The 15,786-nt window shown below is 47.5% G+C and overlaps 1 non-coding gene across 1 annotated transcript; it reads left to right on the top strand.

Moving 5' to 3' along the window:
• The first annotated feature begins 8,266 nt into the window (after positions 1-8,266).
• Positions 8,267-8,339, top strand: trnai-uau (transfer RNA isoleucine (anticodon UAU)). Its single transcript has one exon. It is a non-coding gene; the product is annotated as a tRNA-Ile (tRNA).
• The last annotated feature ends 7,447 nt before the right edge of the window (positions 8,340-15,786 follow it).

The raw sequence follows: 15,786 nt of genomic DNA, 5'->3' as shown, positions 1-15,786 counted from the left end.
CACTTTCCAGCTCTTGGTCCGTAGTCCTGTAGGTTACAGCACTTCAAGTGCACATCCAAGTAATTTTTAAATGTGTTGAGTGTTTCTGCCTCTACCATCCTTTCAGACAGTGAGTTCCAGACCCTCACCACCCTCTGGGTGAAGAAACTCCCCCTCAAATCCCTTCAAAACCTTCTACCAATTACTTTAAATCTATGTCCCCTGGTTGTTGACCCCTCTGCTAAGGGAAATAGGTCCATCCTAATCACTCTATCTAGGCCCCTCATAATTTTATACAGTTGAATAAGGTCTCCCCTCAGCTTTCTCTGTTCCAAAGAAAACAACCCCAGCCAATCCACTCTTTCCTCATAGCTAAAATTTTCCAGTCCAGGCAACATCTTTGCACTAGAGAAGCTACAGAGGGGATTTACAATCACATCTTTCCTGTAATGTGGTGACCAGAACTGCACGAAGTCCTTTAGCTGTGGCCTCACTAGTGTTTTATACAGTTCAAGCATAATCTGCCTGCTCTTGCCTTCTTAACCATTTTATCTACCTGGCCTGCTACCTTCAGGGATCCATGGACATGCACTCCAAGGTCCATTTGTTCCTCTACACTTCTCAGTGTCCTACCATTAATGTGTATTCCCTTGCCTTGTTAGCCCACCCCAAATGCATTATCTCACACTTCTTCAGATTGAAATCAATTTGCCACTGTACTGCCCACCTGACCAGTTCATTGATATCTTCCTGAAGTCTACAGCTTTCTGCTTCATTATCAACATCACAACCGATTTTAGTATCATCTGCAAACCTCTTAATCATACCCCCTACAATCAAGTCCAAGTCATTGATATGTCTCGGAGCGGGTGCAGGGCATTCTGAAAAGGGAGGGTGAACAGCCAGTTGTCGTTGTGCATATAGGTACCAACGATGTAGGTAAAAAATGTGATGAGGTCCTACAAGATGAATTTATGGAGCTAGGAGCTAAATTAAAAAGTAGGACCTCAAATGTAGCAATCTCAGGATTGCTACCAGTGACACATACTAGTTGGAATAGGAATCGCAGGATAGCTCAGATGAATACGTGGCTTCAGGAGTGGTGCAAATGGGAGGGATTCAAATTCCTGGGACATTGGAACCGGTTCTGGGTGAGGTGGGACCTGTACAAACCGGACGGTTTGCACCTGGGCAGGACCGGAACCAATCTCCTAGGGGGAGTGTTTGCTAGTGCTGTTGGGGAGGAGTTAAACTAATATGGCAGGGGGATGGGAACCTATGCAGGGAGACAGAGGGAAGTAGAATGGGGGCAGAAGCAAAAGATAGAAAGAAGAAAAGTAAAAGTGGAGGGCAGAGAAACCTAAGGCAAAAAGCAAAAAGGGCCACATTACAGCAAAATTCTAAAGGGTCAAAGTGTGTGAGAACGACGAGCCTGAAGGCTCTGTGCCTCAATGCAAGGAGTATTCAGAATAAGGTGGCCCCACTGTGAGAATGTGGAAATGAACACGGTGGCTGGGTGATCCGTGACATTTCTGTAAAGGGCAGCGGAGGAGAAGGATTGAGAACTTTCAGTGTGGGACAGAAGTTGTTTAAGGTGAGCTAACACATTCCCGATCAGCACAGAGGGAACTCACTGGTCAGCTCCCCTTTGTTGGGTCTGCTGTGCCAGAGGTTTCTGTAGTACAGCGGTTATCACGTTTTCTTTACATGTGACAGGTCCCTGGTTCAATCCTGGCCACGAACTTTATGTTTAAACTTGCTATAGAGGAACAATCAGAGGCGAGTTTATTCTCCTGGCAAATGCTGCCTGAACAGCTGAGATTTCCAGCATTTGCTGTTTTTATTTTCTATTTATTCTCCTGGCAAAAGGGCTCCCTTATTCCTTCATTGCTCTTTATTTCACTTCAATAAATAGATAACTTTCAGTGAGAGAAAACGGATCCACCGGGGATCTTTCGCGTGTGAGGCCAACGTGATACCCGCGACACTGCAGCCCATCAAAGGGCAAGAAACCACTGAATATAAAGGATGAACCCACAAATATCACGGGCGGTGCAGTCTGGTCAACGTCAGACCCTACTTTCTTATTCAGCAGTGGCATGAACGGGAGTCAGACGCCACAAACTTTAATTAAAGACATAAGTGCAAGTAACACTTCCAAATCTTTTCACTGTAAAATTCTTTCACTTTATTTGAAATCCTACTGCATTGAATCTGAAAATGAGCACCGTGGGATTTTATCCTCACTACTGATTCTATTTTCTGTGCACGGTAGGATTAACCGGTGCTGTTAAATTTGACAAAAGTTGCCCCAGATTCCTGGTGTTATCGGCAATGAAGGTTTTGAACCAGACTCCTAAAATACAGTGTGTAAAATGGGTTAATATGCATAAGAACATAAGAACATAAGAAATAGGTGCAGGAGTCGGTCATACGCCCCTCGAGCCTGGTCCACTATTCAAGAAGATCCTGGCAGTTCCTCGACAGCAAGTTTAAACATCTGGTTATGTTCCTAACATCATTTGAACCGCAGTGTTTCCGTAGCATCGTTGTTATCACGTTCGCTTCACACGTGAAAGGATCCCGGGCGGAACGTGATTTTTGAGACTATTTTTGCCGTGAAATAAATTGAACAAAAGTCGCCCCAGATTCCTTGTCACATGAGCAATAAACATTTTAAACCAGCTCCTAAATACAGAGTGTTATGTCTTGAATAAAGAATCTGACCAGATACTGCAAACTGAAAGTAAGGTGTGACCGTCGTCCTTTATTACAAGTCTCCAGTGTGCCTCTCCAACCTGTGAGGCCTCCTGATGGATTGTGGGATCCCTTGGGACTCCAGTGGATGAGCCCTCTGATGGTTAAACAAGGTATTTACAGGTTTACATATGTAACAACACTCCCCCCGCACCCCGCACCCCCCCCAGCCTCCCCAAAGTCAGTAGTGTAACTATTTACAATTTGAGTCAATCTGTGGCCTTCCTTTCCCTGTCTGATCGTCTCGGTGCAAATGCTGGTTTTGGTGAGTCATTTGTTGGGCCCTCGCTGGCCTGCTGGGCGTGGTGAGTCCTGCTGGGCTGCTGCGGGTGATGGGTTCTGTTTCGTGGTCAACCGCTGGGTTGATTGCCACTTGTGTGTGTGTTGGAGGAGCGAAAAAGGTAGAGTCTATTGTGGGTTGTTCTGGATAGTCCGTGAATCTGAGTTTGGTTTGGTCCAAGTGTTTCTTGCAGGTGAGTCCATATGAAAGTTTGACCAGGAACACCCTACTCCCCTCTTTGGCCACGACAGTGCCGGGAAGCCACTTGGGACCTTGTCCATAGTTCAACATAAATACAGGATCATTAATCTCGATTTCGTGTGACACATTTACTTGATCATGACATGTATTCTCTTGAAGCCGCCTGCTCTCTACCTGTTTGTATCGATCAGGGTGAACTAACGAGAGCCTTGTCTTAAGTGCCCTTTTTTTGAGCAGTTCCGCGGAGGGAACCCCAGTGAGCGAGTGGGGTCTTGTGCGGTAACTAAGCAGGACTCGGGATAGGTGACTCTGCAGTGAGCCCTCAGTTACCCTCTTCAAGCTCTGCTTGATTGCTGCACTGCTCTCTCTGTCTGACCATTGGATGTTGGTTTAAACGGGGCAGATGTGACATGTTTGATCCCATTGCGTGTCATGAACTCTTTGAACTCAGCACTGGTGAAGCACAGCCCATTGTCACTGACAAGAATGTTAGGCAGGCCGTGCATGGCAAACATGATCCTCAAGCTTTCAATGGTGGCAGCGGACATCATCTCACATTCAATCCACTTGGAGTACGCATCTACAACCACAAGGAACATTTTACCCAAAAACGGGCCTGCATAGTCGACGTGTGCCCTAGACCACGGTTTGGTGGGCCAAGACGAAAAAGTTAGCAGCGCCTCCCTGGGTACATTGCTTAACTGCGAACATGTATTACATCTGTGAACGCAGGACTCTAAGTCCGCATCGATACTGGGCCACCACATGTGTGATCTGGCTATCACTTTCGTCATTACAATGCCTGGGTGGGTACTGTGGAGATCACTAATGAAAGTGTCCCTGCCCTTTTTTGGCACCACTACTTGATACAGTCTGCCTGTATGGACATTTTATCTCTGCGCCGCTGATACGGCTTTATTTCTTCCTGCATCTCTAACGGAACACTAGACCAACTCCCATGGAGCACACCGTTTTTTACTAAGGACAATGAGGGATCCGGGCTCATCTAGGTTCTAATCTGTCGGGCGGTAACAGGTGATTGCTCACTCTCGAATGCTTCCATTACCATAACTAAATCTGGGGGCTGTGCCATCTCCACCCCTGTGGTGGGCAATGGCAGCCTACTGAGAGCATCGGCACAGTTTTCTGTGCCTGGTCTGTGGCGGATGGCGTAGTTGTATGCGGACAATGTGGGCGCCCATCTCTGGATGCGGGCCGATGCATCTGTATTTATCCCCTTACTTTCAGAAAAGAGGGAAATAAGTAGCTTATGGCCAGTTTCCAATTCAAATTTGAGCCCAAACAGATATTGATGCATTATTTTTACTCCATAAACACATGCTAACACTTCTTTTTCGATCATGCTGTAGGCCCTCTCAGCCTTAGACAGACTCCTGGATGTATAAATAACCAGTTGCAATTTCCCAGATTCATGAGCTTGATGCAATACACACTCAACATCGTATGACGACGCATCACATGTTAGCACGAAAGGCTTACATGCATCATACAGCACAAGCAATTTGGTTGAGTATAACAGTTTTCTAGCTTTTACAACGGCATTTTCTTGGCTTTTACCCCATACCCATTCGTTTTCTTTATGCAGTAAAGCGTGCAGTGTTTCTAACAGTGTTCTGAGACCCGGTAAGAAGTTGCGAAAGTAGTTCAGGAGTCCTGGAAATGACCGCAGCTCCGTCACGTTCTGTGGCCTCGGTGCGTTGTCGATTGCCTCCATCTACGAATCGGTGGGCCTGATGCTGTCCGCCGCAATTCTTCTCCCCAGGAACTACACTTCAGGCGCCAGGACAATGCACTTCGAGCATTTTAACCTTTGCCCCACACTATTAAGCCGACTAAGAACCTCCTCCAGGTTCTGCAGATGCTCATCTGTGTTCCGACCTGTAACCAAGATGTTGTCCTGGAAGACCACGGTGCGCGGGACTGAATTTAGTAAGCTTTCCATGTTTCTCTGGAATTCGCTGGCTGATCGAATCCCAAATGGGCATCTGTTGTGAATGAAGAGACCTTTGTGCGTGTTGATGCAGGTGAGGCCCTTCGATGATTCCTCCAGCTGCTGCGTCATGTAGGCCGAGGTCAAGTCCAGCTTCGTGAACGTCTTTCCTCCACCAGCATCGCAAAAAGGTTGTCTGCCTTTGGTAGTGGGTATTGATCCTGAAGGGAGAAACATTTGATAGTTACTTTGTAATCGCCACAGAATCTGACGGTGCCCTCTCCCTTGAGGACTGGAACAATCGGACTGGTCCGCTCGTTGAATTCGATCGGCAAAATGATGCCCTCTCGTTGCAGCCTGTCCAGCTCGATCTCCACCCTCTCTCTCATCATGTACCGTACTGCTCTCGCTTTGTGATGGATAGGTCGCGCCCCGGGAATTAGGTGGATCTGCACTTTTGCTGCTTGGAACTTCACGATGCCTGGTTCGAACAACGAGGGGAATTTGTTTAAGACCTGGGCAGACGAAATGTTGTCGACGGGCGAGAGCACCCGGATGTCGTTCCAGTTCCAGCGTATATTCCCCAGCCAGCTCCTGCCGAGCAGCGTGGGGCCATCGCCCGGTACCACCCAGAGTGGTAACTTGTGTATCGCTCCATCGTAGGAGACCTTTACAGTAGCACTGCCGATTACGGGAATCAGTTCATTTGTGTAAGTTCTCAGTTTAGTGCGAATGGGAGTCAGGACTGGCCTTGAGGTCTTGCTGCACCACAATTTATCGAAAGTCTTTCTGCTCATAATGGACTGGCTCGCGCCCATGTCTTGCTCCATTGACACTGGGAGTCCATTTCATTCAACCTTCAGCATTATCGGGGGCACTTTGTGGTCAATGTATGCACCCCATATACCTCTACCTCCTCGGTCTGATGCTCTGGTTCGTTGTGATCTGCCGTGGATCTGCCCTCCTCTGCAACATGGTGGTTTGCAGGATTAGCAGGGTTTGCAGCTTGCCTGCACATTCGTTGCAGGTGTCCCATTGTTCCACAGCCCTTGCAAACGTATCCTTTGAAGCGGCATGAATGGAAAAGATGATCACCCCTGCAGCGCCAACAAGATGTTAATGGCGTAGCATTCATCACCCTTGATAGTGGACTCTGAGACATCTGCAGATGTACAGCTGCAGGCATGTGAGGCCTGCCCTGTACGTAACGATTTGAAAACAACATTACTTTGTTCACAGTACTTGTACAGCACTCGTGTGCTGAGAGATTTGTTTGGTATTGTCACTGGTGGCGATGAACGCTTGGGCTATCGCTATGGCTTTACTCAAGGTTGGGGTCTCGACTGTCAAAAGTAGTTGACGAAGTATTATTTCATGGCCAATGCCAAGTACAAAGAAGTCCCTGAGCATGTGCTCCAAATGTCCTTCAAATTCCAAATGCCTGCAAGGTGTCTTTGCTCGACGACATAGCTCGCCACTTCCTGGCCTTCAGACCTTTTGCACATGTCGAACCGGAACCTCGCCATCAGAACGCTTTCCTTCAGGTTAAGATGCTCCCGGACCAGTGTGCACAAATCAACATACGATTTCTCTGTGCGTTTCGCTGGAGCAAGCAGCTTTTGTATGAGGCCATAAGATGGTGCCCCGCCAACAGTGAGGTGAATCGCCCTTCCTTTGGCAGCATTCGCTTCTCCTTCCAGCTCGCTGGCCACGAAGTATTGGTCGAGTCGCTCCACTAAGGTTTCCCAATCATCTCCCTCCAAAAATTTCTCCAGGATGCCCATTGGTCTCTGCATCGTTGCGGTGGGGTTCGTCATCTGTATCTCATCGCCAGTTGTAGTGCATGAATAAAGAGTCTGACCAGATACTGTGAGCTCAAAGTAATTTGTGACCTTAGTATTTTATTGCAGGTCTCCAGAGTGCTTCTCCAGCCTGTGAGGCCTCCTTAAGTACAAGTGCTCCCAAGGGATTGTGGGATCCCTTGGGACTCCAGGGGATGAGCCCTCTGGTGGTTAAACAAGGTATTTACAGGTTTACATACATAACACTTCTTTGCATAAGTTCTATGCAAATTGAAAGGGCTCATTCGGTATTTAAACGTGGAATCTCTTGCAAATTGCCATTAACAACCCTGAAGTGAGAATCATATCCCTGGACCAACGAAACAACTGCTTGACAAGAATGGCGATAAAGTGTAACCATTATAAAAGCATGTTGTTGTCTGTATCTATTCTTTGTAGCAGGAGCACACGAGACCGAATTAGTGACTTTGCATTTTTGACCTGTCTTCTGAAGCGCCGCACGGTCCCACTCCGACAGTCAATGAGCTGTTGGGACGTTAGTGTATCCAGGCTGTGGGTGGCCACCCCGAGCGCAGCAGAGGGGTTTCTGCATTAGTTCTGGGTGGGGGCAGTATTTCCCCTTCTCTCTTCCTCTTGTCGATATCCCTGTGCTTTTATTTCTTTGTTTATTCCTCGTCTCAGTTTCTCGTGTTTAAAAAGGAACAAAAGATGAAATGGGTTTCATTGTAGAAAAGAATTTCTCTCGCTCAAAGTTAGATGCACCACCGTTGCACCATGAGGCCTAGGCAGCTCGCCGTTGATATTCAGGTTCACATATAAATATATATAAATATATCTACATGTATCGTAACTGTTCCCTGGTGGTCGAGGGGTTAAGATCCAGCGCACTAACCTGGTAACGATACTCGATCAATTTGTCAAATAAAAATAATTGAGTTCTGTGAGACGATTAGTAATTGCTGTAATCACCATGAATAACCCCATTACTTTCTGTTATGGACCGAACTTACAGATTCTCTTGTTTCTCTGCCCATTGCTGGACACGCGTTCCGGGTTTAATTTTGAGTTCACTGAGAGCGGGGAGACGGTAGGATCCTCTGTGGCCCCACTGTGAGGATGTGGAAGTGAACACGGTGGCTGGGTGATCCGTGACATTTCTATAAAGGGCAGCGGAGGAGAAGGATTGAGAACTTTCAGTGTGGGACAGAAGTTGTTTCAGGTAAGCCAACACATTCCTGATCAGCATAGAAGGAGCTCACTGGTCAGCTCCCCTCTGTTGTGTCAGCTGTGCCAGAGGTTTCTGTAGTGTAGTGGTTATCATGTTCGCTTTATACGTGAAAGGTCCCTGGTTCAATCCTGGGTGGGAACATTATGTTTAAAGTTGCTATAGTGGAACAATCCGAGGTGAGTTTAGTCTCCTGGCAAATGCTGCCTGACCTGCTGAGATTTCCAGCAATTGCTGTTTTTATTTGCTATTTATTCTCCCGGCAAAAGGGCTCCCTTATTCCTTAATTGCTCTTTATTCCACTTCAATAAATAGATAACTTTGAGTGAGAGAAAACAGATCCGCCGGGGACCTTTCGCGTGTGAGGCCAACGTGATATCCGCTACACTGGAGCCCATCAAAGGGTGAGAAACCACTGAATATAAAGGATGAGCTCACAAATATCAGGGGCAGTGCAGTCTGGTCAACGTCAAACCCTCCTTTCTTATTCAGCAGTGGCATGAACGGGAGTCAGAAGCCACAAACTTTAATTAAAGACACAAATCCAAGTTACACTTCCAAATCATTTCACTGTAAAATTCTTTCACTTTATTTGAAATCCGACTGCGTTGAATCTGAAAATGAGCACCATGGGATTTTATCTTCACGACTGATTCTATTTTCTGTGCATGGTAGGAATAACTGGTGCTGTTAAATTTGACAAAAGTTGCCCCAGATTCCTGGTGACATCAGCAATACAGTGTGTAAAATGGGTTAACATGCCTAAGAACATAAGAACATAAGAAATAGGAGCAGGAGTCGGCCATACGCCCCTCGAGCTTGCTCTGCCATTTAATACGATCATGGTCGATGCGATCATGGACTCAGGTCCACTTCCCTGCCCGCTCCCCAAAGCACAGGACAAATGATTGAAGTATCCGACTGTCCCTCAGTTAGCATTTCTTTCATTGTGCAAAAGAAGGTGAGGGGTTAATTAATGATGCTTTTCCATGAAAGCAACACAAAAGTTTAAGAAAAAAACCACACGGTGACCGGCAGGTGAGCGTTGCTTCTGACACCTGGTGGGAATGGGCAGGGATTTTAAAGCCCCTTGTATTGTGAAACCTTCATATAGAGGAACATCTCACGCTCCCTGTGTAGACCTCGTGGCGCAACGGTGGTGCGTCTGACTACAGATCAGAAGGTCGCGTGTTCAAATCATGTCGGGGTCACTGTTCTTTTGGATATTGCTCTTCCAGAATTAATATTTTCTTTGCTGTTTGGCAATAACCAGACCCTTGTTCCAAGGTTTGTCTCACTGTTTCCCCGGTGTCAGGCAGAGATACGCCTGCTGCCCTCATTTAATTCATGTGACAGGACACAACAGTTCAAAATCAACTTGCAGGTGGCCACAGCGAGAACTGAATAGTCAGAATGGCCGAGCGGTCTAAGGTGCTGTGGTTAGATCGTAGTTTCTTGTCCCACTTCTGACATTTCTTGTTTTTAATCATAAAGCGAAACTCATTGTTTGACACCACGACCAACTCATTAAAAGTAGGATTCTGCAGTTCACCTGCTCGTTCAACATTTCCGTCTGACCGGGTGCTGAAAGTGGAGATGTTTCTGCAGTGCAGCGGTTAACGCGTTCACCTCACACGCAAAAGCTCACCGGGCGGGAATATTTTCTGTAGCTTTCTCCTCATGCATGCTCAGGGGCGAGATTGTTCTCCTGTGAAAAGTCATAAGATGATAAACATGTAAGAATTACGGGCTGGAGTCAGCCATTCGGCCCCTTGAGACTGGTCCACCATCCAGCTTCATCCCACTTTCCAGCTCTGGGTCCATAACCCTGCAGGTTACGGCACTTCAGGTGCACATCCAAATACTTTTTACATGTGGTATCTGCCTCCGCCATTCTTTCAGGCAGCGAGTTCTTGACCCCCACAAACCTCTGCATGAAGAATTTTACCTTCAAATCCTCTTTAAACCTTCTCCGAATTACTTTAAATATATGCCCCCTGATTGTTGACCCCTCTGCTATCCACTATATCTAGGCCCCTCATAATTTTATACATCTCAATGTTGTCTCCCCTCAGCCTCCTCTGTTCCAATGAAAACAAACCCAGCCTATCCAATCTGTCCTCATAGCTAAGATTCTCCACTCCTGGCAACATCCTCGTAAATCTCCTCTGTACCCTCTAGTACAATCACGTAATTCCTGTTATACGGTGACCAGAACTACACGCAGTCCTCCAGCTGTGGCCTAACCAGTGTTTTATACATTTCAAGCATAACCAACCTGCTCTTCTATCCCATGCCTCAGCCAATAAAGGCAAGCATTCCGTGTGCCTTCTTAACCACCTTATCCAACTGGCCTGCTACCTTCAGGGATCTGTGGACATGCACTCCAAGATCCCTTTGTTCTTCCACACTTCTCAATGTCCGACCATTTAATGTGTGTTTCTTTCCTTCTTAGCCCTCCCCAAATGCATTACTTCACACTTCTCTGGATTAAGTTCCATTTGCCACTGTTCTGCCCACCTAACCAGTTGATTGATATCTTCCTGCAGTCCGCAGCTTTCTTCTTCATTATCACCACACAGTCTATTTTAGTATCACCTGAAAACGTTTTAATCATACCTCCTATATTTAAGTTTAGATCATTGATGTTACCACTAAAAGCAAGGGACCTCGCACTGAGCCCTGTGGAACCCAACTGGAAACATCCTTCCAGTCCCAAACACTCCCATCAAACATTACCCTTTGCTTCCTGCCTCTGAGCCAATTTTGGATCCAACTTGCCACTTTGCCCTGGATCCCATGGGATTTTACTTTCATGACCAGTCTTCCATGTGGGAACTTAGAGGCAGGGCTGCTGCTAGCAGTCTCTCTCAGGGAAGAGAGAACAGAACCCCGAGTCCCACAATCCTGAGTCCGCCACATGGGGCCAACCGGCCAACCCCATACTGGCGCTGTGGAGGAAACCACAGGGCCCACCAGTGCCGCTATAAAGACTATACTTGCAAAGGCTGTAACATGAAGGGCCACCTCCAGCGAATATGCAAGAGAAATCATACTCACCGAGTCGATGAAGAGTTGGCCGATCATCCGGAGTCCAGCGACGATGAGATGTACGGAGTGTTTACCTGCACCAATGAGAGATCCCCGTTGAAAATGGAAGTTGAAATCAACTATGTTCCAGTCACGATGGAGGTGGACACAGGGATGAATCAGGCGGCCTTTGAGAAACTCTGGGACAATCCAATCGAACGACCTAAAATGATCCCAATCGAAGTGAAACTGCTGACCTACACAAACGATACATCCCAGTCGTTGGCAGCGTGGATGTCCAGGTGTCCCATGGCGGCGAGATGCACAGGTTACCTTTGTGGATCGTTGCTGGGGATAGTCCAAAGCTATTAGGAAGAAGGTGGATGAAAAAGATCACTTGGAGCTGGGAAAAGCTCCAACATCCAGCGATCGACGTCCTCCATGACCCCGAAGCACAACACCTGAAAAACCAACCGTCCAACTCGACTGTGAGGCGACGACACAGACCGCTCAACCCAACGGCGAGATGATCCAGCCCAAACAACCAGACCTCACCTTCCAGGCTCCAGTGGCAGGACTCCAGAGGAAGAAAATTCACGCAGAAGGTAACTTCCCGGCTTCCGTGGCAGAACCTGGGGAGAAAAGGATCACCGCAGCCTACCTCATGGAGAGAAAGAAGATGGCGTCCGAACCACGAGGTGAAGTGCCTGAAGTCAAGATGGCGGCAGCCAGACCACAAGGGAGCAACACGTGATGCCGAGCGGCGAACCGGATTGGGGTAAAGATTGAAAGACCCTCTAAAAGGAGACCGGCAACCCATCACAATTAAAGGGACAGTTCTACTCTTTTCCAGCGATGATGGTGATACATATGTAAATGATGTAACTGACAATTTCAAGTTTGTAAATGTAACTAATCATGATAAGTCGGGAGATTGCGGTCAGAACCAATGTATTGTGAGAGTAAACGAAGTGATGACGTGCGATGCTGGGATTTACAAGCATGCCGACAAAACCAAGGGCAACCTCCCGTCAGCACCCAGGTCCCGCGACCATGTAGCCTGCCCCTCCGGGACCAATGTGATACCCCAGGGAGTGTGGCCACACACAGAGGGAGCATACCAGCTGCAGGGCCAGTGATCAGCGGACGGCAAAGGCACCACTACCGGTACCCTGCCCCCGATCGGCTCCCCCTCTCTGGCCACCAGGGCCAGTACTGGGAGCGAGCGGATAGCACCCACCTGCCCTCCCAACGGGACCTGGGATGACCAGGCTCCCACTATCACCGAAGAGCAGCAGGGAGACACCGCAGCCCTCAAAGGAGGACAGGGAGGCCACACACTCCTGTGGCTCTGCCCATCACTAGGCAATGGCAAAGGCTCTGAGACTCAGCCAGGTGAGCGATCTGAGCCCACCCAGCTGGCAGGGGACACAGCGCCACCATCAGACAACCTGGACATAGTCTGGTTACTCTGGAACTAGTGTCCTCACCCACCTGCACCTACACAACCCAGGGGCAAGACTGTGACACCAGGTATGTACCTTACCTGTAAAATGTACTTGTTCCACTACTGCAGAACCCAAACAGTGATGTAACTAATCCGATGTTTTTTTGTTCTTTCTGTCTGTACAGGTCTGCACATGCAGGTGTTGAGCCACACACATGGTCTATGTATGGAGGGGGGGGAATGGATGTATGTAGCCATGGACACACAAGGATCACACCCAGAACCCACTCAACCCCCACTGCAACCTCCAACCATCCAATGCTGACCATTTCCCAATATCGTGGCAATAAGGACTTGGGGGTCTACAGGGAGAGAGCCAAGCCAAAGCATTGACAAGGTGCAAGGGCTTTGGGCACTCAAGTCTCGGGCCAGAGCACACAATGCAAAGGCCAGTGGCACAAGACTGAGGGGAGAGTGATGTTGTGTCTGTATAATATAAGTATACTCCCTGTGCACTCAATATACAGTTACATAAGACTACTGGATGTATCTTCACACTGTATACACTATGCCTGTACCACCAGAGGGTGCAACTGGTGGAGATCTTGGGATCACCGGAACACGACAGGTAACCAGGTATAAAACGGAGCTCACCATACTGTACCCTCACTCAGGAACTGCAATAAATGGACTAAGGTCACCACAGTTCAAGTACAATACCTTGCCTCATGGAGTCATTAGTTGAGTGCTTACAGACACAATAGAAAGAGATTAAACATTAAATGGTAGGACATTGAGAATTGTAGAGGAACAAAGCGACCTGGGAGTGCATGTCCACAGAACCCTTAAGGTCGCAGGCAAGGTGGATTAGCTGGTTAAGAAGGTATACAGAATGCTGGCCTTTATTAGCCGAGGCATAGAATACGAGAGCAGGTGGGTTATGCTTGAAAATAAAACACTGGTTAGGCCACAGCTGGAGTACTGCGTGCAGTTCTCATCACCGCTTTACGGGAAGAATACTGTGATTGTACTGGAGACTTACAGAGGAAATTTCAAGGATGTTATCGGGAGAATCTTAGCTATGAGGACAGATTGGATAGGCTGGGTTTGTTTGTCTTGGAACAAAGTGGGCTGAGGGGAGACATCATTGAGGTGTATACAATTATGAGGGGCCTTGATATCGTGGATAGAAAGGGCCCATTTCCCTCAGCAGAGGGGTCAACAACCATGGGGCATAAATTTACAGTCATTGGTAGGTGTAGGGGGGATTTGAGGGGAAAATCCTTCACGCAGAGGGTGGTGGGGGTCTGGAACTCACTGCCTGAAAGGGTGGCAGAGGCAGAAACCCTCACCACATTTAAAAAATGCTTGGATGTGCACCTGAAGTGCTGTAACCTGCAGGGTTATGGACCGAGAGCTGGAAAGTGGGATTAGGCTGGAGAGCCTGTAATTGGCTGTCACAGTCATGATGGGCCGAAATGGCCTCCTTCCATGCTGTAAACTTCTGATTATATAATTCTATGAAAAATAATCACCCAACGTGGGGCTCGCACCTCTGACCCTGAGATTAAGAATCTCATGATCTACTGACTGATTTAGCTGGGTTTCTGCAAAATGCACCTTTTTGTCACTGATTGCAGCCAGTCGCCTGTTGGCTCCGCCCCAGATGTTTAAACTTGCTGTCGAGGAACTGCCAGGATCTTCTTGAATGGTAGACCAGGCTCGAGGGGCCGAATGGCCTACTCCTGCTCCTAATCCTTACATGTTTATGATCTTATGACATTTCACAGGAGAACAATCTCGCCCCTGAGCATGCATGAGGAGAAATCTCCAGAAAATATTCCCACCCGGTGAGCTTTCACGTGTGAGGCGAACGTGTTAACCGCTACACTGCGGAAACATCTCCACTTTCAGCACCAGGTCAGACGGAAATGTTAAGCGAGCAGGTGAACTGCTGAATCCCTGTTTTTTGGAGCTCGTCGTGGTTTCAAGCAAATAAGTTTTGCTCAATGATTAAAAAAAGGAAATGTCAGAATTGGGACGAGAACCCACACCTCCAGAGCAAACTGCGACCTGAACACAGCACGTTCGACCGCTCGGCCATCCTGAGTATTCAGGGCTCCTTGTGGTCACCTTTCGATTGATTTTGAACTTTTGTGTCCTGTCACATGAAATAAATAAGGGCAGCAGGCGAATCTCTGCCTGACACCGGGGAAACAGTGAGACAGACCTGAGAGCAAGGGTCTGGTTATTGTGACACAGCAAAGCAAATATTAATTCCCAAATTATCCTGAGGAACAGGGACCTTGATGTGATTTGAACACTCAAACTTCTGATTTGGGGTCAAACCGGCTACTGTTGTGCCACACGATCTTTACAGACCATTTGAAATGTTTGTCTATATGAAGGTTCCTCAATACAAGGGGCTTTAAAATCCCCGCCCACTCCCACCAGGTATCAGAAGCAACACTCACCTGCAGTCACCGTATGTTTTTTTGTGAAACATTTGTATTGCTTTCACGGGAAAGCATCATTAATTAACCCATCACCTTCTTTTGCACAATGAAAAAAATACTAACTGAGGGACAGTCGATACTTCAACCATTTTTTTCTGTGCTTTGCATCGAAACATAGAAACATAGAAAATAGGTGCAGGAGTAGGCCATTCGGCCCTTCGAGCTGCACCACCATTCAATATGATCATGGCTGATCATGCAACTTCAGTACCCCATTCCTGCTTTCTCTCCACACCCCTTGATCCCTTTTAGCCGTAAGGGCCACATCTAACTCCCTTTTGAATATATCTAACGAACTGGCCTCAACAAGTTTCTGTGGTAGACAATTCCACAGGTTCAGAATTCTCTGAGTGAAGAAGTTTATCCTCATCTCGGTCCTAAATTGCCTACCCCTTATCCTTAGACTGTGACCCCTAGTTCTGGACTTCCTCAATATCAGGAAATTTGTTCCTGCCTCTAACCTGTCCAATCCCGTCAGACCTGTATATGTTTCTATGCGATTCCCTCCCATTCTTCTAAATTCCAGTGAATATGAGCCTAGTTGATCCAGTCTTTCTTTATATGTCAGTCCTGCCATCCCGGGAATCAGTCTGGTGAA

This window comes from Pristiophorus japonicus, unplaced genomic scaffold, assembly GCF_044704955.1.
Source record: "Pristiophorus japonicus isolate sPriJap1 unplaced genomic scaffold, sPriJap1.hap1 HAP1_SCAFFOLD_442, whole genome shotgun sequence".
In the NCBI taxonomy this organism is placed as follows: domain Eukaryota; kingdom Metazoa; phylum Chordata; class Chondrichthyes; family Pristiophoridae; genus Pristiophorus; species Pristiophorus japonicus.
This window is presented reverse-complemented; position numbering and strand designations above follow the sequence as displayed.